At 39.1% G+C, this 25,654-nt stretch overlaps 1 protein-coding gene across 3 annotated transcripts in view; it reads right to left on the bottom strand.

Moving 5' to 3' along the window:
* The window catches only part of GRM5 (glutamate metabotropic receptor 5), a 286,727-nt gene that overhangs the window by 123,675 nt on the left and 137,398 nt on the right, over positions 1-25,654 (bottom strand). The window lies entirely within an intron of this gene.

Raw genomic sequence — 25,654 nt, 5'->3', positions numbered from 1 at the left:
TTTTACTCCAGAATAAGAAACTTAATGTGTTCTTATCGTAAAATATTTGAAATAAACACATCTAATAAAGAAAAATGGAGACATGCTGGACATAGCTAGCTTGGTATTAGTCACTGAACAGACGGTTTCTGACTGGCATGTCTTGGAAAGCTATCAGACTTGCCACTTGGCTGCGGTTTGTTTGTTTGTTTGTTTATTAATTAATGTTACATTGTTGTTTTAATGCACATATTTTAGAAATGTATAATAAGATCTCACAAAGACATTTGGCACTGTTCACAAAATGACTACAACAGTGTTTCAACAAAACAAAGGGCTCTGTTACCCTGGGGCTACCACACCGCCTGTCTGGACTGCCTATGTACAGGAACAGGTTAGGCAGGCAGAATCAGATGCTGAGATTTACCTCCCATCATCCTTAGTGACAGAAAACGGACACTTGGATAGGTGCCTCACCAGCAAACTAAAAACTTATGAAATCATTTCTTAATAGACCTAAAATTCAGCTTGAGGATCCCTCAGATGCTACCTACAATTAAAAGTAGGCATATGCATAACATTTTTCAAGGTCTGTGTTTAAATTTCAAAAATGGAGATGGGTGTAAAAAATATAGTTTAACTCATGTAAATGTTTAGAAATAAGTAACTGAATATATTCAAAATACCACATGTAACTCCCAAGCCTACATAGACACATAAGCTTTTGCAAAAAATAATTTTCACATGCATGAAATACTTTCTAATATCTTCTTGAACTATAGACTGAAGAAAAATAAAAATAAACAGAGCAAGTGTTATATGCAAATAGTCATATCTATCAAGAATTTTTGGAAAATATATTCTAGAGTTGGCTGCACATGATGGCCACTATTCCCAATGACTATTTCCCTAGGCAATTTATGAACAAACAAACATATATAATTTCTTTATTGCTTGTTTCATGTAAAACAAAATTCTTTTTTTGGATTAGAGCCCTGACAAGTATGCAGCCATGTGGAAATGTATTTATTCAATATATTTTGATTTAAGCGCTTGCCTACAGTCTTTCTGCGACTCTAGGAAAATTAATACCCATGCTGTTCATACTAATCAAATATCTAGCCTGAGATTCAGTCCCCAAGCATTTGGTAAACAGATCCACCATGGAAAATTACAAAAATGTATTTAAAAAAGACCCATTACTATGACAGAGGGTAACTCTGCTATATGAACCTCCTCCTGCATTCTTTTTCTACTTTACACTGTGCTTTGAACATTCCTGTGTACTTGGGCCAATGCAGTTTTTATTTTATGATGTTTTACATAACATTCGGGAAAAAGAAATCTCTGAATTTATCTCTTTGATTATGAAGCTGACATTGTGCTTGTATCAAATCTTGCTAAGTTTTACTACTGCTTTGCTGATTATTGCAAATCTATAGGTCCTTTGGGGGGAGAGGAGAGAGATATATTTTCAAAACAGTGGGGCTGAGGTTAACTTTTAAGCTTTAAATCACCTGCAATTGGTTTATCTAGCCAAATCTCATCAACTGGAATTTGCCTATATACAGGTCTCTACTTCACCTTGGAGCATATGAGACATCTGCAAAAGGCCAGCAGGTACAAAACAGGACTTAAAGGACATCCATACCCTTTTGCAGTAGCAGCTAAGGGCCAGACAGGGTAAGATGCAACATCTAGAACTGACCTCTTGGATTTCTTCTATAACTGATCAAAGGGCAGAAGAAGTCTGTTTTAGGGAAGGATGAATTGTCCTCCAGAAATGCCTATCTCTTTCCATGTACCATAGAGCGAAACTAATTTATCACCTTAGGTCAGATATCCAACTTTTAGCTGGCTAAAATTAAGTAAAATGAGTCCAGTCCCAAGGTATTCTCAGTGCCCTTACAGACCTTTTCTGAGGATCAGAGATATGTTTACCTAAGTAAACCAGTTCTAGTCTACATAACATACATATAATATCGCTTCAGCATGTTGACTAAATTCTTTCCTCCTAACCTGTAAGTCTGTTTACCTTGACTTATACTATAGCGTTAGTCAAAGAATTGAGCCGACCAACTGCTATTGGTAACTTTTTAAAAGTCTTGTCCTAGACTGCAGTTTGTTAGCACTTACAGAAAGAAAGTTTGGTAATGCCAGATTTTAAACCTGAACACATGCTAAATGGCCACAAAAAAATCTGCATAGCCAATGTATGGTGACCTCTGAAGCTTTTGAAAAAACTTGAAATCATTCAACTTCAAGGTCACAGATGTGCTTATACTGCCCAATTTCTTTATGTAAATCTTCCACAAAATACAACAGACTATTTTTGTTTATGTGCCACCTAGGTGATAACGAAATACAAGGGAGGAGATCTTGATAAGTCATTTCCAGCTGCTTCTGCTTCCTATTGAAATCTCATATAAAATGACAGCAGCTAAAAAGCCAACTGGTGTTGTCACTTTTCTATATTAATACTTAGATAATCACAAGTTGAGCTGCAAAACATTCCAATGGCATCAAACAGGATGTGTTATTGGTTTGCCATGAATACGAACACTGCATTTATAAGTAATAGCTTTGGCTGGATGTTTTTCAAGTCCTGAGGATGGTTTTAAACTCACAATTCTACAAAATTCATGTTATGAGAGGTCTCTGGGAATTGTTAGTTTCAGCAGTACCTAATTAACACTCTCATGTATGCACAAGTGGAAACTGAATTCCAAAACACATCTTTTGTCTTTGAGTTAAAATGTTTATCTTGGCATAGGGATTGCTGCTCATCACCAATTAAGATTTTTGGGAGCATTCATAATTATTTATTTTCTTCAAGTTAAGGAGAAACATGACTGATAAAAATTGAACTGGTATTATATTATTTTCAGGTAGCCTTTGATGGAGAACTTTTAAAACCTTGTACTGGTGAGATGAATGGTCATGCACTGAGACTGCAGAAGAAATGGGATTTTTGGATTCATTCTTGGCTAGCAGATGGGACTTCGAGCCACCTGTTTAATTTGGATAAGTGTTTGGGGTTATCATACAAATGAACAAAAAGCCTCCCTTATTTGTCAATCCTCAATATATTTGCTTGATGGAACTGGGGTGGTGGGAATGGCCCAGGGGAGATAAGGAAGCTTTCAAATCCTGCTAAGGAAACTTTTTTCCAAGTAGAGGCACAGCTGATGATCTGGTTCATTATCACGGTACTTCTCTTTGTTCCATAACGTCATCTCTTTTCTGTACCTTCTCTGCTTCATTTTTCCTTTCCATTCAGTTTATGATTGTTTACATTCTTCTGAGTGTATCAGTTTTTCCCTCTGTCTTCCAATATATTATTATACTACATCTTCCTCCATTTTTTTATACTATTTCTTTCTAGTTCTTATATATTATTTCCATTTTTCTTCATATTACATTTATTCTTAAATTTCGGAAGCCATAATCCATCATTATTCAGAGAATGAATAGCAGCAACTTAATTTGACGATATGCTGGCATGTAACATCTGATCTCCTCATTATGTTTCTCTTTGATTTTTCTCCAAGGCTTTTGAGAACAAAAAGAAAATTGATGTGCTATTTAAATAAATTTATACATATCTTATTAGCTTTATTCTCATTAGATGAATTCACACTTTAAAGTTCACACATCATCTATGTAAGTAATAGGAATAATGAGTTTTTTACTAGCTACTATGAGCAATATATTGCAAGTGGTTGTAAATCCATTGTCATAATTAATCATAGGATGAAGGACAAAACCCCAAACCTGACATTTCTTTCAAATCAAAGAAGGCCAAAATGGTTTGATTAGACATTTTCAAGGGGGAAGGAAAAGAAAATGCCTTTGGGTTCTTTTACAGTTAGAGCAAATGTCACATATATAACAAATCTAAGGTGTTATTTTATTTATTATTGATTTTAAACACCCAAACATCTTCTGAGTAATCCATAGGCATAAATGACAGCTGCTCTGCATAAACAATTTGGACACTGAAGAAACATTTAGTATGAAGTAAAAAGGATAGGGTTCTTTTTAGGATATGCAAAATCTAGGCTTGTTTTTAAGCCCTGTCACAGACTTTCCACAGGAGCAGGAACAAGTGACTTTGGTAACAGTTATGCAGGTGGATTTGGGCTCCCCTTTCTGCATTTGAAGGTGTTTAAATACAATCCAGGTTCAGACCGTTAGGATGGCACTGAACTTGCGTGAGTACACTCTTCCTTAGAGACCATCTTCATGTAAATCAGAATTGGTGCATTTATCCATATGGTGCATACAGCCTATGACTTCATTTAAAACAGTGCAATTGGTAATTAGGTAATATAATTTTCAGCTATTAAGGAAATAATGTCCAACAATGTATTTGAGTTAATGCATGAAAATACATTTTCCCCTTATTAAAAGTATTTGAAAGTCTGAAGGTTATTCAAAACATCCTATCTCAGAGCCTAACATTAGCTGATTAAGCTAATTGGCTGGTTTCCATTTATAGACAACAGAGGGGATGATTTATAGCAGGTTTCCAACCCAAATGTTAAATAAACATCATGAATGCTACCTACTGTATCTTTCATACTTTTTGGCTCATACTGATCTTGCAAGTCTACTCGGGGGTCATCATCTTCTTTTTTCCCCAAAAGAGACCTGTGAATAAGACTGAATGGAAATCGTGGCTAAGAGCATACCTATACTGTAGTAATTTCAAAGTCAATGAACCCGTGTGTCCAACACAGAGGATGAGATGGAACTGTGCCACCTGAAGCCCAGGACAGCAGTCTCTCAGCTATCCCAGGACCCAATACATCAGACATGGTCTCTAACATGAAAAGATAACACCTGGGACATCTAAAAAATGTTTGCAGATTCAAGGAATGGGAGACCATTGCACAAAAAAATCTGGTGTACATAAAATCCAGCAACTTTCCCTTTCCTATTAACATCTAAATGTCCCTGCAAAATAGACAGCCAGCCAAGAGTTTCAGTTCAGAACAAACACACTTCATTTCCCTTACAAAGATACATCACACTTGCAAAAAGCACTTTTTGGTATTTTTAACCCAGTGACTCTCCTTCATTGGGTTTTTCAGCCTACTTGAAGCTTCTCTGTGTTGTGAGCTCCTTGGCATGCCAGCAATTCAGCTGCCATAACAAAATGCACAATTTTAAAGAGCTTGTTTTTAAATTAGTGTCATCATGAGATATTCATTCGTAAAGTGCTTATTTATCATCTGACATAGATTTCCATGATAATTCTCAATTACTTTACTTATTGTTCTTACAGGACGGTGAAGTCATCAGAAAGATGATGCACATAAACTCAAAATCAAAGGAAAAATGTCAAAAGTGAGAAAAATATACAACACGTATATGCCTCAAGTATCCAAAAATAGCTGGGACTGAAAAATGGAAAAAGATCACTTTTACAATGGCTAGAGGAAAAAGATTTGGTTATTCCAATAAAACTTGTTCCTTGGGACCCACAGTCCAGGGTCTTTCTGAATGTGGAATTTTTTGTCTCATCAGAACTTGAAAATGTCCCCCCTTTCCAACCAGAAGACAAGTTGCATATTCCCACAATGGGTTCCAGTATGTCTAAACTTTTGATGTGACATGAAAAGTTGAATTTTTTCTGATTTGATTTCAAATGATTACCGATATTTTGTAAAAAGAAAACAAAGTGCCAATATTAGAAAGATATTTCAAGTACAAGTTTCTTCCTGAAAATACAAGCATGGAATTCTGCAGCTGTTCAAATATTTTCAACCTTTTCTCCTCTTATTGAGAGGAGATCAGACACGGGTGAAAACAGACACATTCTTACAATCGCCTTTTAATTTCAGCATAGTGCACTTTTTCTATGCTTTTTTTTTTTTTCATTCTAGAAAGTCCCATTTGTTACTGAAAGTGACCCTCCAAGCTTGTTTCATGCAAATCACATAAGACACTTAAAGAAGTCTGTGCAAATTATTTTTGCTACTGAAGTACCTAACACACTTTAACTGCTTTTTAAGTACATGTGATTTTATTGATTGTGATGACCTTCTGTGGACTTTTTGAAGTAGTGCATGAATTTCATAGGTTTACAAAGCACAGGTTGAAAACAATGTGGATCACTGTACAACCATTACAGCATGTTGATGCTGTGAGAAAAGGTATGTAATCAGCATCTTGCAGACAAGAATTTAATCACTCAGTTGCACTGCTATCTGCTTCACTGATTATAATCTGTTTTTTCCCACTCCAGATTACTGTTGCTCCAGATCCCAAAATTCACTGAATTTCACAAAATGAATTGAGTACTAGTTTTCTTAAGTATGAAAGAAGAGATTATGGAAATCTCCAGCTTTCTCATTAGATGCATGAATTTTTTGAAAACAGTGTTTCAGGTTAAATTGTCACTCTGTAAAGACAGGGAATGATTTCTTTGTGCACATCCTTGTACAGTGGGTATTTAATATCTCTGGGTTAGCGTTTCTGAACATACAACTGGATGGAGGAAAAACAGTAAAAAATCATAGTCCAGCTGTTAACAAAAGTCCAGTAATATACAGTGTGAATAAAGTTAGTTTGTTCAAAATAGTAACTTAAATAATGTTCACCACTGACAGAGCTATCTAACCTCAACACATTTTTTAGGAGATTGAAATTGAACTGTGAATTAATGAATGACAAATTTCTCAATAATAATCTGAGACAGGACTCTAATGCATAGTAATTTGTTAGTCTCTCTAACACTTGAAGAGCATCTGGGAGAAGTCTCACAATCAGTACCACTTGTTCTCGTGGGGGACTTCAATTTACCAGACATCTGCTGGAAATACAATACAGCAAAGAGGAAACAGTCCTGGAGATTCCTGGAGTGTGTGGTAGATAACTTCCTGACACAGCTCATGAGTGAGCCAACTAGGTAAGATGCCCTGCTAGACCTGTTGTTTGTGAACAGAGAAGGACTTGTGGGGGATGTGAAGGTTGGAGGCTGTCTATGCCATAGTGATCATGAAACTGAAACGAGTTTTCAATTCTTGGAGAAGCAGGAGGTGGGTAAGTAGAACTGCCACCTTGGACTTCTGGGGGGTAAACTTTGACCTGTTTAGGAGACTGGTTGACAGAGTCCCTTGGGAGGCAGTCCTGAAGGGCAAAGGAGTCCAGGAAGGCTGGACTTTCTTCAAGAAGGAAATCTTTAAGGTGCGAGAGCAGACTGTCCCCATGTGCCGAAAGACGAGCTGGTAGGGAAGAAGACTGGCCTGGCTAAACCAAGAGCTTTGGCTGGACCTCAGGAAGAGAAGGAATGTTTATGGCCTATGGAAGATAGGGCAGGCCACTCAGGAAGACTACAAAGATTTTGTGAAGCTACGCAGGAAGAAAATTAGAAGGGCCAAAGCCCAGCTAGAACTTAATCTGTTCTTATCTGTTATAATTTCTAATTATATAATTCTAATATTCCAATTTCTAACCTGTTATAATTTACTTATACTGCTGTAAATGACAATAAAAAATGTTTCTATAACTACATTAACAATAAAAGGAGGACTAAGAAGAATCTCCATCCTTTATTGGATGTTGGGGGGAAACATAGTGACAAAGTGTGAGGAAAAGGCGGAGATATTTTATGCCGCCTTTGCCTCAGTCCTTAATAGCAAGACCTGTTGTTCTCTGGGTACCCAGCCCCCTGAGATGGACCACAGGGATGGGGACCAGAATGAACCTCCATAATCCAAGAGGAAGTGGTAAGTGAGCCACTACACCACTCAGATGCAAATGAAGTCTATAGGACTGGATGGGATCCACCCAAGGGTACTGAGGCAGCTGGCGAAAGTGCTCACCAGGCCACTTTCCATCATTTATCAGTAGTCCTGGCAAACCAGGGAGATCCCAGTTGACTGGAAGACAGCAAATCTGATGCCCATCTACAAGGGCTGCAAGGAGTATCTGGGCAACTGCAGGCCTGCCAGTCTGACCTGAGTACCAAGGAAGGTTATGGAGCAGATCATCTTGAGTGCCATCATGCGGCACATACAGAACAACCAGGTGATCAGGCCCAGTCAGCATGGGTTTAGGATAGGAAGGTCCCACTTGACTAAGCTGATCTCCTTCTACGACAAAGTGACCCGCTTGATGGATGAGTGAAAGACTGTGGATGTTGTTTACCTGGACTTTAGTAAAGGTTTTGACATCATTTCCCACAGCATTCTCCTGGAGAAAGTGGCTGCTCATGGCATGGATGGGCATATGCATTGCTGGGTAAAAAAAGGGCTGAATGGCCAGGCCTGAAGAGTTGTGGTGAATGTAGTTAAATCCAGTTGGCAGCTGGTCACAAGTGGTGTTCCCCAGGGCTCAATATTAGGGCCAGTTCTGTTTAATATCTTTATCAATGATCCGGACAAGGGGTTTGAATGCACCCTCACTGAATTTGAAGATGACACCAAGTTGGGCAGGAGTGTTGATCTGCTTGAGGGTAGGATGGCTCTACAGAGGGATCTGGACAGGTATGAGGTTCAACAGGGCCAAGTGCCGGGTCCTGCACTTAGGTCACAACAACCCCATGCAGTGCTACAGGCTTGGGGCAGAGTGGCTGGAGAGCTGCCCAGCAGAAAAGGACCTGGTTGACAGTTGGCTTAATAAGAGCCAGCAGTGTGCCCAGGTGGCCAAGAAGGCCAACAACATCTTGGCCTGTATCAGAAATAGTGTGTCCAGCAGGACTAGGGAAGTGATTTTCCCCCTGTACTCGGCACTGGTGAGGCCCCACCTCAAACACTGTGTCCAGTTTTGGGCCCCTCACTACAAGAAAGATATTGAGGTGCCGGAGATGTCCAGAGAAGAGCAACGAAGCTGGTGAAGGGTCTAGAGAACAAGTCTTATGAGGAGCGGGGGAACTGAAGTTGTTCAGTCTGGAGGAGGCTGAGGGGAGACCTTATCGCACTCTACAGTTACCTGAAAGGAGGCTGCAGCAAGGTGGGGGTTGGTCTCTTCTACCAAGTAACAGGCGATAGGACAAGAGAAAGTAGCCCCAAGTTGCGCCAGGGGAGGTTTAGATTGGATATTAGGAAAAATGTCTTCAATGAAAGGGTTGTCGAGCATTGGAACAGGCTGCCCAGAGAAGTGGTTGAGTCACCATCCGGGGAGGTATTTAAAAGACATGTAGATGTGGTGCTGAGGGACATGATTTAGTGGTAGCTTGGCAGTGTTAGGTTAATGGTTGGACTTAATGATCTTAAAGGTCTCTTCCAACCAAAACAATTCTGTGATTCTATTCTATGATTCATATAAGAAAGGCAAGATGAATGGATGATGTAAAACCTGTGACTATCTCATAAACAATAATTTTTCATTTTAGAAAACTAGTTTTAGGTAAAGAGAAAGGCAAATACAGCAAAATCAAGTTTACATTTGTTTGCAAAGCATTTAGTTCAGTGTAAAGGTAATTTAAGTCTCCAGAGAAGTTTCCTTAATCAACAGTAACCCAAGCACAGAACTTGTTTCAAATACAGAAGAAAGGCCTTTATTAAGGTACTTATTTCCATTCAATTGATTTTTTCAATAACCATATCCACTACGATACAAAATTCAATTTATAAAACCATTTACTATACCTTAATTAAATACCAAAGACTATTGGAACATTTTTTTTCTAAGATCTAATAACAAGATAACCAATTAAGCTGTTAATTCTGAAATAAAAGACAAATTGTGCACTGTGTTTTGCACAGCCTGTCTGAGTTTTGGAATTGTTTGTTTATGTGAGGAATGGCTGAGAACAGTTTCTGATTTAAATGACTGATTTACCTGTTTTCTTCTGAATGCTCAAACTCTCCATGTCTTTTTAAGCATGAGAGAAAGGTTTCACCTGTAAAAGACTCGGGCAGGGTGTAAAAGGACTAAAATATTTTAGTGCCTCAAACCAATAGATGGGAAACTACTTAATTAGGAGCAGTGAGTAGAATCTATCATTAATATTACTTTGGAACTTAAGATTCATAGACACAATCTAGGAGTTTGGGGTGTTAAGATCTCTGCAGGCACAGACCACATAAAATCCTCAAACATAAAATCAGACATGAGAAAAAAACCAACGCAAATATACATGAAGATAGGGAATACAAATAATTAATATCATGAGGTAATATGGTAGTTGATGTTCTGAGTATGCTAACTATCGCCATGCTTTTAGAAGGACCACAGAGAATATCCAAACAGAGATTTAAAGGAGGATCAGACATTTTGTGGATCTTGATAGGAAGCACGTCCCAGCTCTAGTAGGCTGCCAAGGAAAAACTGCTTTGCAGAAATCATATCTCTCCCTGAAATACTCATGGACAGAAGCTTAATTCATAAACATTGCTTATTACTGTTCCCCATGGTTTGGCACAGAATAAGCTTAGCATTTCATCTGAAATGAATTCTTCTCTGAGGTGAAAAAACTCAACAAAAACCCACCATCCAAAGCAGTCAAAGAAATGTTCAATGGTATTGCTTACAGCTGCTCTGTCTTGATTTGAGAGCCCATTTAAATGCCATCATTTGAATAGTTATGAGAACTGCATCCCCAGTGTGATACAACCATAATGAAATGAAGTGAATCAGAAGAAAGGAGGGTAATGCCCACCAAAAAAAAAAAAAAGTCTATAAAGGCAAAATTTTCTAGCTGCAAAGTTTTGTAACTGTGGTACTGAAAATAATCTAATTTGTAGAACTCTAGAAAGTTTTCTTACTCTTGGAGATTTTTTTTTTTCAGTACTTTGAAAGAACATGGATTATTAGAGCTGAGGACTCCTATAAAAGTTCTTTACTATAGAAATAAAATCTTGTATTTTTTCTAAAATTAATATTTTAATGAAAGATTGTTGATAAATTGTCAATAAAAATGATGTAGCAATTTCATTAATGAATATTGATTAGTAAAATTCTTTTAAAAATATGGTTTGTTTTGAACATTACAAATGAAGTTTTCTGGATCTGAACCACTGACACAGATTATACAAATGAAACAGCCATGTACAACCTTAGTCTGCTTTCATAAAATTCATTTTTAAAAGACAGCAGCTCAAAAAATACCTTTACAGATAATCTTTAAAGTAATTTGTCTCCTTCTTATGTTAAATACTCACTTGTTATAAGCATATAAAGTTTTAGAAACAATAACTCTGCATGAGACTGTGGATTCTGCCCTGTGGGAGAGGCTGACCATTAAAGCTGCTACATACAGGGAACGCAGAGCTATCTTAGAAACTATTTTGTAGTTTATGCCTCCAGATTCACCTTGGTCTGTCTATGAGAACTCCCAGCCACCTGAACAACTAGAAATTCTAGGATGACTGATCCGGAAAGAATCAGTGGGGCTGATTCAAGTCCAGTGGGGCTGAAATCAAGTCAAGTCCAGAAATCAAATCTCTTCCTTGAAATTTCTCTTCTGAGATGCACAAATAGTAACCGATTCAAAAGTTTGTAACCTCCAGGACAGGTCTGCCTGGGAATTCCCAAAGCTGGAAGGATTTTCAGGGGCTTAATTCCTGAGAGTTGGTGAGGGAACATGAGGTCTCTTTAGTAGGTTCAGCTGTCCCTTGGCACATTTAACTGACAGCTCCTTTTCAAGGCAGAAGACACCAGAAGGTGCCAGAATCTACCTCCAAGCACAGAGAGAAGGTGCAGGAGTATGCAGGAATGTGAATTTACTATACTGTTTCTGGAAAAAGTCATTCAAGGTGAAAAATTCTCTTTCTTGAACATGAATAAGTTCCTACCCTTGAGTAGACTTTCTCCAAGGACTTCCCACACTTTTAAAGGACAGGTGTCCATGAAACCTGGACCTGAGGAAGCACTTCAGATCTGCCCACCCACCTGAAGAAAAACGTTACCTTTGTTTTCCCAAGAAGCCAGTATGCCATCTGAGAGAGGGATACGTGATTCTCAGCACATAATAGATGTTTGTATGTATTCACCTCAAATCCCCTTTCCTAGGGACCGCAGAAGACAATTTACCTTACCTAAGATCTGAATCACCCTATGTATATGCCTGTACCTCTCCACTAATTAAGTGAGCTCACAGCAATTTAGCACTGGCCTTAGATGAGATCAGTCTTGTTCATCTCCATCAGTGCTATGAAACATTGAAATAAAAATCTATTTGAATTAAAAATGAAATTATGATATAAATCCTTTACTGCTTCATTTTGAAGATAAATAGGTCCTTTTCTCTAATAAGTATGACAATAGATATTTATACAAACATCTAGAAACTCCTGCACAGAACTGAATGTCCACCTCAGAATCAAAAAGCTTTCTCTGGGATACATCCTGAGCTCAAGTTGAGCTTTGAGAAATGAAACAGCCAAGTACAGCCTGCTATAAGAAAGCCTCAGAAAAAAAGCAACTGTTTCCCTGCCTGGGATCTATATCCTGACCCTGCATGGGTTCCTGGGCACTTCAGAAGAGAGCTCAGAAGAAAGATGTGTGGTTTACGCTGTTCGGTTGGCAACACCTTGACTGCATTCCTGTGGATATGTCTTTCTGCACCTCCCAACTGAATTACTGTAGTAGAACAAAACACAGGCTCTGTGGTACCTGCTGCCATTTGTCATTGCTGTTTTTCCCAGGGTACTTCTTTTGTTTTTCAGTTGGGAGAGAGGAGTTAGTGCTATGTAGAGTATGAATCATTTCGTCTTCTGGCTACAAGAGCACAACCAGAATGAAACAGCAAACTGCCACGGAGCTTCTGATTGCCGGTAGCTGAAACTGGCATATTAAGTTCAATGTAGTGTAAAATAATGGGGGGAGGTGATTAGAAAACACTAATTACCTTTACCCAAGCCCTTGTACCTGGAGATCCCCCATGACAAGGACTTATGGAGCAGCGAGAAGTAATTAGATTCCTGACAGAGCAATTGCTGCATAAGTAATTTAGCTATTTTCTTATTATTCCTACATAATATCAGTTATATATCTTATAGTAAACAGAAAAAAATATACATAAACCTTCTTAAAAGTTTCAGCGAAGAGATGATGGCTTTGGAAGCAATACTATCTTAGCTTTTTTTTTTTTCCAAAGGAAAAAAACAACCGTGTATTCATTGCTCTCCTAGATAAGAGCATCTCAAGTAATCAGCTATTGACAAAAGCAGATAAACAATCTGCAGCTAGTGTTTTGGTTTCTGGACATTTGCTTCTATTGAGGAGTTTCTAGATGTTTGTATAAATAGCTGTGGTCAGAGCAAGTAACTACATAACACATTTTAGTACATTACTTCTGCTTAACTGCTCAAAAATCTCTATTAAGTGTACAGCTAACATTTAGTGACAGTCATCCTCCTCAAGATATTGTTGAGCTGACAATACATTACAGTATAATTTTCATCATGTCAGAAAAGCCCAGGTAAAATCAGGTTTTGGGTGGTTAACTTGGACTTTTTGTTACTCAGACAGCCTCCGGGTGATGCACATTCAGTTATGAAAAGTGAACTGATTTCTCCAAACTCTGAAACTTTTGAACACATGTAGAGTTTGGAAAATGGTTCAAACAGAAACATGTTTAACTTACTTTATTTTAACTGGTAGGATACAAGGAATACTTTTCCTTTTGGTATGTATTGGTAGAACTATATTAAAAATCGGCGCAGACAAACATGGTTAAAAAGAGTCAGCATCCAAGCTTAACACTGATTTGTGCAAATCAGCACTTAGAGACAAAGAGTGTTTAACAGAATAGTGGTTAAAATGCATTAAATCACAGTGTTTTATAACTACACATTTTCCCAGGATAGACATGACTTACTTATTATGATTCAGCCAGTCTCCATTTCCTTCATTGTTACTAATCAACATGAATAAAGGTTGAAGGATATGGCCCCTTAGTAAATATAGATTTTATTTTATTAACTTTGCCTTCTGAATTAAAATACCATTGATTTAGTCCATTCTGTTACTACAGTGTTTTTAATTAATTGGAAAAGACCAACAGAATTCAGCTTGGGCCTTATTCCTTGAAATAGTACATAGCTTTTTTATCTGCTCTTCCTGAAAGCAGTATCTTCTTGCCAAGATTTAAAATATCTTTTCAAGGCAGTAGTGAACTGAATTCCACCAGAATGAGGTTTAGAGAGTTTTGGTATTTCATCCACGTTATCAGTTGCCTTCAGCCTTAACCCCTGGAGACAAAACAACTTCACTAGAAACTATCAATTCAGCCATAGTGAGGGGGAAATGCACTGCTGTGTGCACTACTTTGTCATTTTAATAGAGTGATAGAAAAATGAATTACGCCACAAGTTTGCAAATCAGAAGTTTTCATTACTCCAAGTAAGATTCTTCCATAATCACTCAGCAGCGTTAGTGAGATGGGTTCCTTGCTATAAATCTTTGCCACATGAGTAATGTTTTTATGTTCAGATCTTCAGGGTGTTTTAAGTACTCCTAAATCATCTCAAATGTGGAGTTACAGAAAGCATCTCCGCCTTTCTGTTTCCCACTTTCCTTCTCTAATGAAAACATGGAGCACGTGTAACAATAGCCACGAAGCTGGGACAGATGAATGAATCCTTGTTATCCAGTACTTCCTTCCCTTTATCTGCCACGCACTTTTCTCATGTTTATCTACACAAAGGACCTCTGGGAGACACAGAAAGTAAGATGTGAGCAGAATTGATGAGAGATTTTCAAAGAGAAGAGACTGTTTCTGGACCACATGATCTGGAACAGATACTCCTTATCAGCAGCTGACAACAGGGAGCTACAAACCCCTGGGTCTTCCCCTCTCATAAATACCTTGTCTGTAGCAAGATGTGTGTGTGGTTTGTGTGTGTGCAGTGAGTCACTATTCCTAGGAGTAGACTCTGGGAGGATGCAGATAAATCAAAGGAAAAAAAAAATGCAAAAAAGGAAATAGTGGAAAATAACATACTCACATACTACAGAGAAAGATAATAGAAAGGAAACAGATCTTCACTGCTAATCAGTACCTTCTAGCAGGCCTGTATTTGTCACAATGTTAATTTTAAAGGAGCAGAAATAGATTTGGGGGTTTTTTTGGACAAAGATATGCCAAGCATTTAATGCAGATCATTTTAGGCTCTCAACTTCATTAATCAAAAGCCTATAGCTGTTCTAAAGATCGGAAAATCTCAAGGACAATACTATCTTTCAAACTGTTCAGACTACCTTTACAACCTTCTAGGAATATATACTGGATCACATTTTCAGCCTTAGTTTTAATGTTTTAAATAGTTACCTTTTATCATGTAGCCTACACAGAATGATGGAATAACAATGCTGAAATTCAAGATCTTAATTTCTTTTCACATCTTGAATTCTTATTTTTGAGAAGAAAACATTTCATCTTTTCTCAAGCTTAGATGGAAAATGTTTTCATTGTTCCAAGAGTATTTTTAGTTTCTTTTCTTAGACTTGGAAGAGTCTCTTTCATCCTCAAAATGGGCTCACCTCAGAAAATTCTCTGTGCACACTGCCTATCACTCTCTGAAGATATATTTGAAGAGAACAATCTTAAGTGATCCACCCATAGACTTCTTTCATTCTGAATTTTAATAAGCTGTTGGATAGAGTAGAGCTTTAAAGTTGAAAGTAAAATCAGAAGTGTATATTACTTGTGAGATAACAGAGATACACCCAGAAGTGAACACAATTTCTTAGCAATGTCACAGATTTGATTTCCTGCAGAACTGCAAGTATGGGTCTGTTGGCAATATAGAGCTGTCTTTGAGATTGCCTCACTGTCTATTTTTCAGCCATGTAGGCCATCTCATGGATTTGTCCTTTTGCAATGAAAATAAATCTTATATAATTAGGGCTAGGAAGATGGTTAGGGGCCTAGAACATCTCTTTTATGAGGAAAGGCTGAGGGACTTGGGTCTTTTTACTCTGGAGAAGAGAAGACTGAGGGGAGATCTGATCAACACCTATAAATACTTAAAGGACGGGTGTCAGGAGGATGGGACCAGTCTGTTTTCAGTGGTGCCCAGTGACAGGACAAGAGGAAATGGGCACAAACTTGAACATAGGAAATTCCATCTAAACATGAGGAGGAACTTCTTTACTTTGAGGGTGGCAGAGCACTGGAAGAGGCTGTCCAGAGAGGTGGCGGAGTCTCCTTCTCTGGAGACATTCAAAACCCACCTGGATGTGTTCCTGTGCAACCTGCTCTAGGTGGACCTGCCTTGGCAAGGGGGTTGGACTAGATGATCTCCAGAGGTCCTTCCCAATCCCATATAAATCCATGATTCTGTGCCACCTCTTTTTCTGTGTTTTTCCCCATGTCTCATTTCCACTGGGAGAATAGAAACCTCATGTTGTTCCAAAGCTTAAAACATGTTTTCCTTTTGTATTGAAAGTTGTCAAAGCAGATTGAGGGTAAGCACAAGTCTTCAAGGATATAAATAGTAGTCTTAAAAAGGCAGGGATTCAACTGCTTCCTTTGTTCACATGCATAGGACAAGAAATACCGGGCTTAAAATAGCAGTTTTAAAAGATAGGTTAGGCATTAGGAAGAGTATAAGCAATAGTTAAGCGGTAACTCCTCAGGAAACAGTAGCCTGAGAAGGCTGTGGAATTTTTATCTTTGAAATATTGTAAGCAGATACATCCAAAGGTGGATCAAGCATGAATTAAGTAGAGATGAACCTGCGGTGCAGAAGTGAAAGACTTAAATGTCAACCTGAGTTCCTAGCCGCTGCCATTTTCTACAGTGCTAAGACACAACTCTACTCAAGTGTATTGACTGACAACCTTCCCTTGGTTGTTAACGCCAGTTTTAGATAAGAAAGATCCAATCTGCCAGGAAGTAAATAATTTAATTGGACACAGTTATGATTTATGTGTCATGAGAAGGATATATTAATTACCAACAACAACTAATTATTTGTTTCCTATTGAGCAAGGCTGCCTATTGAGCTCACTTAAATAATGTTGCATTATGGTAGTACTTGAATAATCAAAAGAGCTTAGAGCCTTGTAGTCCAAAGGGCAACACAGGTACATAGTAAAATACAGTATCTAGCCTGAGTTGCTCACTGTCTAAAGTCGTCACGAAAGACAGCTACAGAGAAAAAGCGAAGACATATGAATGTAATGCTACATCCAAAATCACTAATAAATGTAGTGCCAGTACTAGTATTAAAGCTCATATCTCCTAGGACTAAGTTCTGTATTCATTATCTACCTTGTTTGTACTTCTTCCTTTTTACTCATAGTGGTGCACTTCACAAGGTCTTCTCTTTTTTTTTTTCTCTGTAGGAGGTTCCTGAATTGCAGATCAGTCATAGATTTAAGAATGTTCCAGGAGAGCTTTGCTTCATTGTGGCTTGGTGTCACTTTTTGCCAGTCATTTGCTGTTGGCCACTTCCAGAAACAACATGTTGATTTGATGGACCTTTGATATGACCTGATACAGCCATATTTATTTTCTAATCACAGAATCACAGAATCACAGAATCACCTAGGTTGGAAGGGACCCTTTAAGATCATCTAGTCCAACCAATGAAAAAAAAAACAACCAAAAAACAACAAAAAAAACCCAACACACACACCCCCCACCACACCACCCAACACTAATCCATATTCCCAAGCACCATGTCAACTCCTCTCTTGAATACCTCCAGGGATAGTGCCTCAACCACCTCCCTGGGCAGCCCATTCTAATGCCTGATAACCCTTTCAGTAAAGAAATATTTCCTAATATCTAACCTGAACTTCCCCTGGCGTAACTTGAGGCCATTACGCCTTGTCCTATCATCTGTGACTTGGGAGAAGAGACCGACCCCCGCCTCTCTACAGCCTCCTTTCAGGTAGTTGTAGAGAGCAATAAGGTCTCCCCTCAGTCTCCTCTTCCCCAGACTGAACAACCCCAGCTCCCTCAGCCTCTCCTCGTAAGACTTGTGCTCCAGACCCCTCACCAGCTTTGTTGCCTTCTCTGGACCTGCTCCAGCACCTCAATGTCTTTCCTGTGGTAGGGGGCCCAAAGCTGGACGCAGTACTCGAGCTGGGGTCTCACCAGTGCCGAGTACAGGGGGACGATCACCTCTCGGATCCTGCTCACCACACTGTTCTTGATACAGGCCAGGATGCTGTTGGCCTTTTTGGCCACCTGGGCACACTGCTGGCTCATGTTCAGCCGACAGTCGACCAACACCCCCAGGTCCTTTTCTGCCAGGCAGCTCTCCAGCCACTCTGACCCAAGCCTGTAGCGCTGCCTGGGGTTGTTGTGACCCAAGTGCAGGACCCGGCACTTGGCCTTATTGAACCTCATCCCGTTGGTCTCAGCCCATCCAGCCAGCCTGTCTAGATCCCTCTGCAAAGCCTCTCTACCCTCCAGCAGATCAACACTCCCACCCAACTTGGTGTCGTCTGCAAATTTGCTGAGGGTGCATTCGATCCCCTCGTCCAGATCATTGGTAAAGATGTTGAAGAGAACCGGCCCCAGTACCGAGCCCTGTGGGACACCACTCATGACCAGTCGCCAACTGGACTTCATTCCATTCACTACCACTCTCTGGGCCCGGCCCTCCAGCCAGTTTTTAACCCAGCGGAGAGTATACCCATCTAAGCCATGAGCATCCAGTTTCTCCAGGAGAATACTGTGGGACACTGTATCAAAGGCCTTGCTAAAGTCTAGGTAGATGACATCCACAGCCTTTCCTTCATCCACCAAGCGAGTCACTTTGTCATAGAAGGAGATTAGGTTTGTAAATGTTATTGCTTTCAGATGTGTGGGACTTGAGTTTCCTCTTAGAGACATATGCATGTCTTACTGGCATACATAGAAGGTGTGCTCACTTGCCAATATGCACACCAGGAAATACTTCGATGTTTGCTTGACACCCTGTCACACCCACACACTCCTCAGGGAAGATACAGAAGATACAGCATTCCTGCAAGGGCAAATCAAAGATATTCTTCTAAACATGCTTAACACTTACTGTCATCCCCTACTACCTCCTTCTATGTTAGTGAATGTGAAATTGGACTGCAAGATGGAATATTTATTAAAAACAGATTGGGTAGATTCCTCCTGCTCCCCCCATGCCCCCCCCCCCAAAAAAAAAAAAAAAAAAAAAAAGGATTTTAAAGAGAGAAAAGATTAATAAAATCAATTTGACTGACTTTCAGTGTAGATGTTTGCCTCACTTGAATCTTTTGTTGTTCATACCATAGAATGAAACGATGCTCCTTTCAGTTATTACACAAACAGCCTTGGCCAGTCACTCTACTACTTCTGTCTGCATCAGGCCACAGCTGGGGTCTCCTGTTGCTCACTATTGCTCCTAATTCTCCTATTGCTCACTTTGAGGGTCTCTGAGCTACAAGGCTTCCAGGCAAATGGAGACCACAAAGCTACTTTTCAAAACTAAGTTATTCTCTACCCTCTAGTCTGCTTTACCTCCAAGGACAGTGTTTGGATATAGGAGGGAAGACAGCTTTTCACTTGCCTAATCTCTTTTACAGCTCTAGAAAAGCAAACCTTTGTTTTACTGTTAAGTTCTTTGTCTTTTGGGTGGCAATGAAGATTCTGACTTAATGTTGCAAATTGCAGTGCATTTAATTACTAGGTATAATATGATTGCTGCTTCCTTGGGCTACACCTTGATGTCTGAACAAGGGAACTGAGAGATAAATAAATGAGTGGGCAGCAGACAATTGCCTCAGAGGAAATAGCATTCAGGTGAGGCTGTAGCAGGCTCCTGTCTACCATGGATTGAACTGAAAGGGAGCAGACTCCCCGTACAGGCTGGGGTTGCATGATTGTACTCTGAAAGCATTTTTTCACCTGTTAATTTTGTCCCTGGGGAAGAGATCTGCATGCTTATATTACATTTAGCTTCCACATTTTTGTCAAAGGTTACCCAGTTAGAACTATTCTAGACAAAAGAATTTTAGCTGATTAATTTTTCCCTGAAGTAGCAGAAATAACCAAAATTTAATTTACAACATATTTCAGGTCTGCAAAATTTTATATCCTCATTTATTTCACAAGAACTTCTCCACCACTTGGACTTGTACAAACACAGAAAAAGGCACGTTAACCCACACAACACAGCATACTTTCAGGCGGGAAATTTTTACACCCTCTGCAGCGAGATCTTTCTTTGTCCAACAGGCACTTTTACAAGTCTCACAAAAGATCCCTTTTTAAATTATTGAAAAGAACTCATTTCCCTCAGATCATCTATCTTGCTTTAATTCTCCTTCAGCAATACTTGCCTTTTTTTGGTTGCTATCTAGATTTTCTTCATATATTGCTGAGTTCCCTATCAGCCAAATTACTTTGGAGACTTCCTGAACCTAATGGTTCTCCACATTTTATTCTCCCTCCTTATCCTCACCTCTACTACTTACCTTCTACGTAGCTGTTATTGCCACAACACCTGTGAGCCTCAGAATCAATAACAATCTTCTCCAATCCATCTCCTTGGGAGCTAAGCAGATATCTTTTATTAAGAGAGGTGATTTGTGAAAGAGAATACGTGCACTGTTCTGAGAAGAATGGGCATTGCTTCACTGGGCCTTCTGCCCTCTTCCAGAACCTCACTTCACGGAATCATAGAATGCTTAGAGTTGGAAGGGACCTTAAAGATCATCGAGTCCCAACCCCCCTGCCATGGGCAGGGACACCGCCTACTACACAAGGTTGCTCAAAACTCCATCCAACCTGATCTTGAACACCTCCAGGGATGGGGCATCCACAACTTCTCTGAGCAACCTGTTCCTGTGTCTCACCACCCTCATAGTAAAGAATTTCTTCCTAATATCTAATCTAAATCTCCCCTCTTTCAGTTTAAAACCATTACCCCTTTTCCTATCACTACACTTCCTGATAAAGAGTCCCTCCCCATCTTTCCTGTAGGCCCCCTTTAGGTACTGGAAGGCAGCTATATAGTCTCCCTGAAGCAGGGCTGAACAGAGAATTGCTTGTGATCATCATACTGCTAGAATTGGTGTCCTCCCCTTATCCATCTGCAGCTGAACATGCTCTACCAATGCTCGAGAGGATTCTCCTTATCCTGAGGTACAGCCTTTTGCTTATCACAGAAGAGAGTGAATTCTGAAAATGCAGGATGTGATTCTCAGTCTTTGCAAGGGTGTTTAAGGATGTATTCATCAAGTCCTGACTGCACTTCAAGGAAGCATGGAAACTCTGTGGGATGCCCTGTAGATCTAGATATCCCATCCCTTTCTTGCAGCTATTGTAACCAATACACAATTTTATAATTGTGTATTAAAACCATTGACTGAATAAGCACCTAAGGGCGATGTGAAGATTAAATCAGAGTGATAGATTTTGGCCATGTTCCTCCAACTGCACAGCTGAAAATTGGAATCAGTACTAGAGCTTAAGGAAACATTTCCACCTCTGTTGATTATTTTACCGGTTGTGATTAATTTTTTCATTTTATACAAAAGGAGGTCCAGATAATCTTAGTTAAATTCTTTTTACTCAAAGTAGTTAATACCCTGGTAAGTCTGACACACTACACACATACTGAAACATGAAGCATATGGAAGTTCCAGTAATTCCTCACAGATCACTGCTGACTCTGGAATGCCATTTGGAAGCTGGAGATGTTGACCAAGCCATTTTATCTCTATATATCTCTCCTTTCCCTTCTCCTCTCCTTAAGGTAAGAAAATTCCTACTGCATTTGGAATCATAAATCCTTTGCAAAAATTCAGTCTCTTGCCCTGTAAGTTTGTACAATAGCTACTTTTATCCTATTAAATAAAACAAACCAGGGACAGTTCTCTCATCTGGAGGTAAAAGGCATGCAAGGCCTGCATCCATATATCTTAACACTTTTCTACCCCAAAACAGAGCATCTGTGTCCAAACTACTTATTGGTAACTACCCCGATAGTGCTGTCACCAACACCATGTCGGAATCCCATCCCAAAGTGTTAGTTACTATAGGAAAAAATAACACCAGCGAGCAAAAAAAGAATAAAATTATCCAGTACTGCGGTACTGTTCTCTGACCCCATTTTATTTAGGACAGTTGTAGTCAGTATACATAATTTCAGTCATGGCTAATAGTTTCTGTTCTATTATGAAAAATCATGTGAACTAGCACTGTAACATTTAGTCATTCTGAGAAACATTTTGGAATCCTTGTAGATGAAAGGTTTCAGATAAAATTATCACTGGAGAGAGTTTTCACAGAGGTTTTGTGCAATCATGAGAAACTAGCAGTCAGGAGGAGGTGGATGAAGGTGTACAAATAATATGAAACAAAATTTCAGCTATTGGATAACTATGACATAAAAGGAGGAACAGCTGAAAATCACTGACAAGCAGATTGGTTTTATCTACAAAATTAATACTCCATATTTCTTTTTGAAATATATTCCAAAGTTATTTTGTATTATTTATTCTCTATCGAATTTTACCTGTAAGGATATCTCCTGGCATATGACCCGTGGATGATAGAAGCAATAAGGACAAACAGATGAAGCCCGGTGTCCTTAATCTTGATTAAGTTGAATAACTGTTAGGTTAAAATAATATTTTTTTTTCACACTTGGAAGTCCACACACTCACCCTTTTATTTGAGGTTAAGTCCAGTTCCTCAAGGTACATCAGGTAAATATTTGCTGAGCATTTAAAATGTTTCCATGAATCAAAAAAGCTCTGAAATGCTACAGTCACTAATGACTTGCCATCTTTCATCTCTATCACAGGCAGGCAATGCAATTTCAGGAACTGCATAGTACATCAAGACTTGAGTGTTTATTGAAGGATATCTTTTCTCCTCCCCTTGGGGCTCTACAGGGTGGTTTATTTCATACATACTCTCCTTGGCCACTCCATTTTCTGTTTATCTGAGCATAAAACAGGTGCTATAAGAAATCCGTACCCTCCAAAAATCTTAGTATTTTTGCAAGGCTTCAGATTGGAAATATTAGGAGTAAACCCAAATCAGAAATGGAACAAAAACAACTAATAGGAAGTGGAAATGTTGATTTCTTGTGGTCTTACATAAAGCTTTGGGAGACCTTAATAAAGTGTGGCTTTGGGACTTTAATTCTTTCTGTGCATTTGGAAATAAAATACAATAACTCTCTGCTTCACAGAACAAGGGGGAAGCAAAATGCATTTATGGGGTAAAAAATAAGTATCCATTAGCAGATGAAGTTTTCTTTGTAAGCCCATTGCATTTCATTGGCAGGTACTCTCCCTACACTTGCGTCCTATAACCTTCTCAGTTGAATGGGCAGCCTAGAGCAACTCCAGGATCAGAGCATGAATGAAAGTATAAATCTTATCCTAGTCCATTTTCCTGCATATGTTCACACAAGAAATTAGTTGCATGAGTGTTCTTTTATTTCAGGTGTAGCTTTTTCCCCTTTGAGTGCTCTGAACTACCTGTTCTTTTTAAAATCTTGCTAAATGCCTTTTTCCCCTTATAAATGATGCACAAAAAAAGTCCCAAATATAATCTGTTTGTAAGATTTGGGTATGTCCTGGTGTTACTTCCATCCCAGGTCAGTGCCTTAGGCTGTTCTCCACAACCAATCAGCCTAGCTCTGGACCAATAGTTAAATATTCATAGCCAGCAGAGCCAAACAGATGAAACCAAGAGAGCACAAAGAACATCAAGGTTCTGGAAAGGGGAGCTTTAAATCCCTACAGGAACTCGGGCCATGGCATTATTGTCTTGCATCCCATCTACCTTCAAGAAGCCTTCCTGCATGTTTCCTGCTTTTTCTTTTTTTTTTTTTTTTTTTTTTCACCTCTGCTGAGAAACCTAGAGATTATACCACAGCAGAAGGAGAACGTTTATGTTAGAATGAACATTTTTGTGGAACATAAATAACAGCTCCACAACGTCCCACACTCTGCACATGAGTCTTGCTGTGCTGCAGGGATATAAACCAGTCCACTTTCCTGACTAAGGGTGATTCGAAAAAAACCAAAAATCCTCAGTAGGCAAAACTGTTTGGTTTATTTCTGGTTTATAGCTGATTTTAATACGAAATCTGAACCAAATCTATTGAAAGGAGATAGGAGGTTCCAAGATCCTTGGGATGTCCCAAGTGCAGAGCCATCTGTAGAGACAATACATCACTTAAGCTATCTTCAGCTGTATGATGCAGTCGTAAGAATGCTCTGGTTGGGTGAAGGTAAGTGCAATTAGTTTACATCTGTCCCCAGAAACTACTGGCTGGGGACACGTTAAACTATGTCTGAGTAGCCACTTCTCAGCTGTTACCTTGGAATTTCTGTTAATAATTAGAAAAAAAAAAAAAAAAAAAAATCCCTACACTTCTCTTTTTATTTAGTTGTAAACACTTCTGGTTCATGCTACATTTTCAAAAATAAATTGTGTAGTACTGCCACAGGCATGGACACACATAAATTGGTCTGGTAGAATTAAGGATTTTTGTTTCAACTTCAAACAGTTTACAGTTTAAACTTCTGAGAGAAGCTATCACTTTCAATTTACTGAATGAAAGTCATATACAAAATAACAACTTTCTCATAATTATCCATGACAGTTCCCACTGCAACTAGAAACAGGTATTTTTCACTGAAAAAAAATCAAAACCTGTTTTCTCTAGACCTTTTTTTTTTTTTTTTTTGTAAGAGCTAAGTGGTATTGCTCCATCACCAGTTCCTGAAGTCTTTATTCATAAAAGCACCTCAGAGGGCTAAATTTAGTACTGCGGTACATAAACAAATCCCATATAAAATTAAGTATGGTTTGGAGTCTGGAGGAGATAAGGGCCAACATGCCTTTTGAAAACGATGCTTACATGTTTCTAGTTTTTGGTGTTGCTGCAGAGAATTGGTAACTTCTCGTGTTTAGGATAAAAGAAGACAGAAAAGGTCATGTGACACCAGATGCGGCTAGAGATAATGGAGGTGGCATTTTCTCCGCTTTACTCTAAACTAAAAAGTAGGCTTTTCCACATAAGCTAGTCATCAAGAGAGTCTTTGTACAAGCCCCTTTCTAGAACGTGATTTCTCTGAGCTACTTGAAATGTCCACATCGCAAACAAGGGACCTAAGAAGGTCCCATTTTTCTCCATTAAGTATAGAGGGAACCATGATGACTAGTCCACATGGAAGTATCTAGATTGTAGACATCTAAATATGTTTCGGAGAATCCCACCCTGAGGGTTGTGATCCCTTTGGGTGTTAGTCCAGACAAGGATCAAGACAATCCATGGAAGAGCCTACAGATAAAATGTATTTGAAAGGAAGGGTGGACACATTTACTATAATACAGAGAAATAATTAAGAATATCACATGTGAAATTGCCAAAAATGTAGGCCGATAGCAAAGAGCAGAGAGGCAGGAGTCCCTGATGTTGCCTGTTTGCTTTGCCCTTTCCCCAAGGGGGAATGGTAGCTGTGTGTAACAGGGCAGACTTGGGATGGAGACTGGTGTCCTACCGGTGGGACAGTCTTAGCAACCCAGTTTCCGAGACAGCTGAACAGAGCTGCAGTCCTTACATGTTTCCATGAGGGTCTCACCAGGACAGCTGTCTTCACTGACATCATTTTATTTGTGGTCCTGTAGGGTTAATTCTTGGGACAGCATCAGGTCAGCCTTCTAATAGCGCACTGGTAAAGGCAGCAGACCACATTATCTGACTCATGGTATGCTCCATTTTGTGGTCAATACACCATTTTTCTCATCTCATTTAGGGCCCACTTGCTGAATATG

The sequence above is a fragment of the Numenius arquata genome, chromosome 1 (assembly GCF_964106895.1).
Source record: "Numenius arquata chromosome 1, bNumArq3.hap1.1, whole genome shotgun sequence".
In the NCBI taxonomy this organism is placed as follows: domain Eukaryota; kingdom Metazoa; phylum Chordata; class Aves; order Charadriiformes; family Scolopacidae; genus Numenius; species Numenius arquata.
This window is presented reverse-complemented; position numbering and strand designations above follow the sequence as displayed.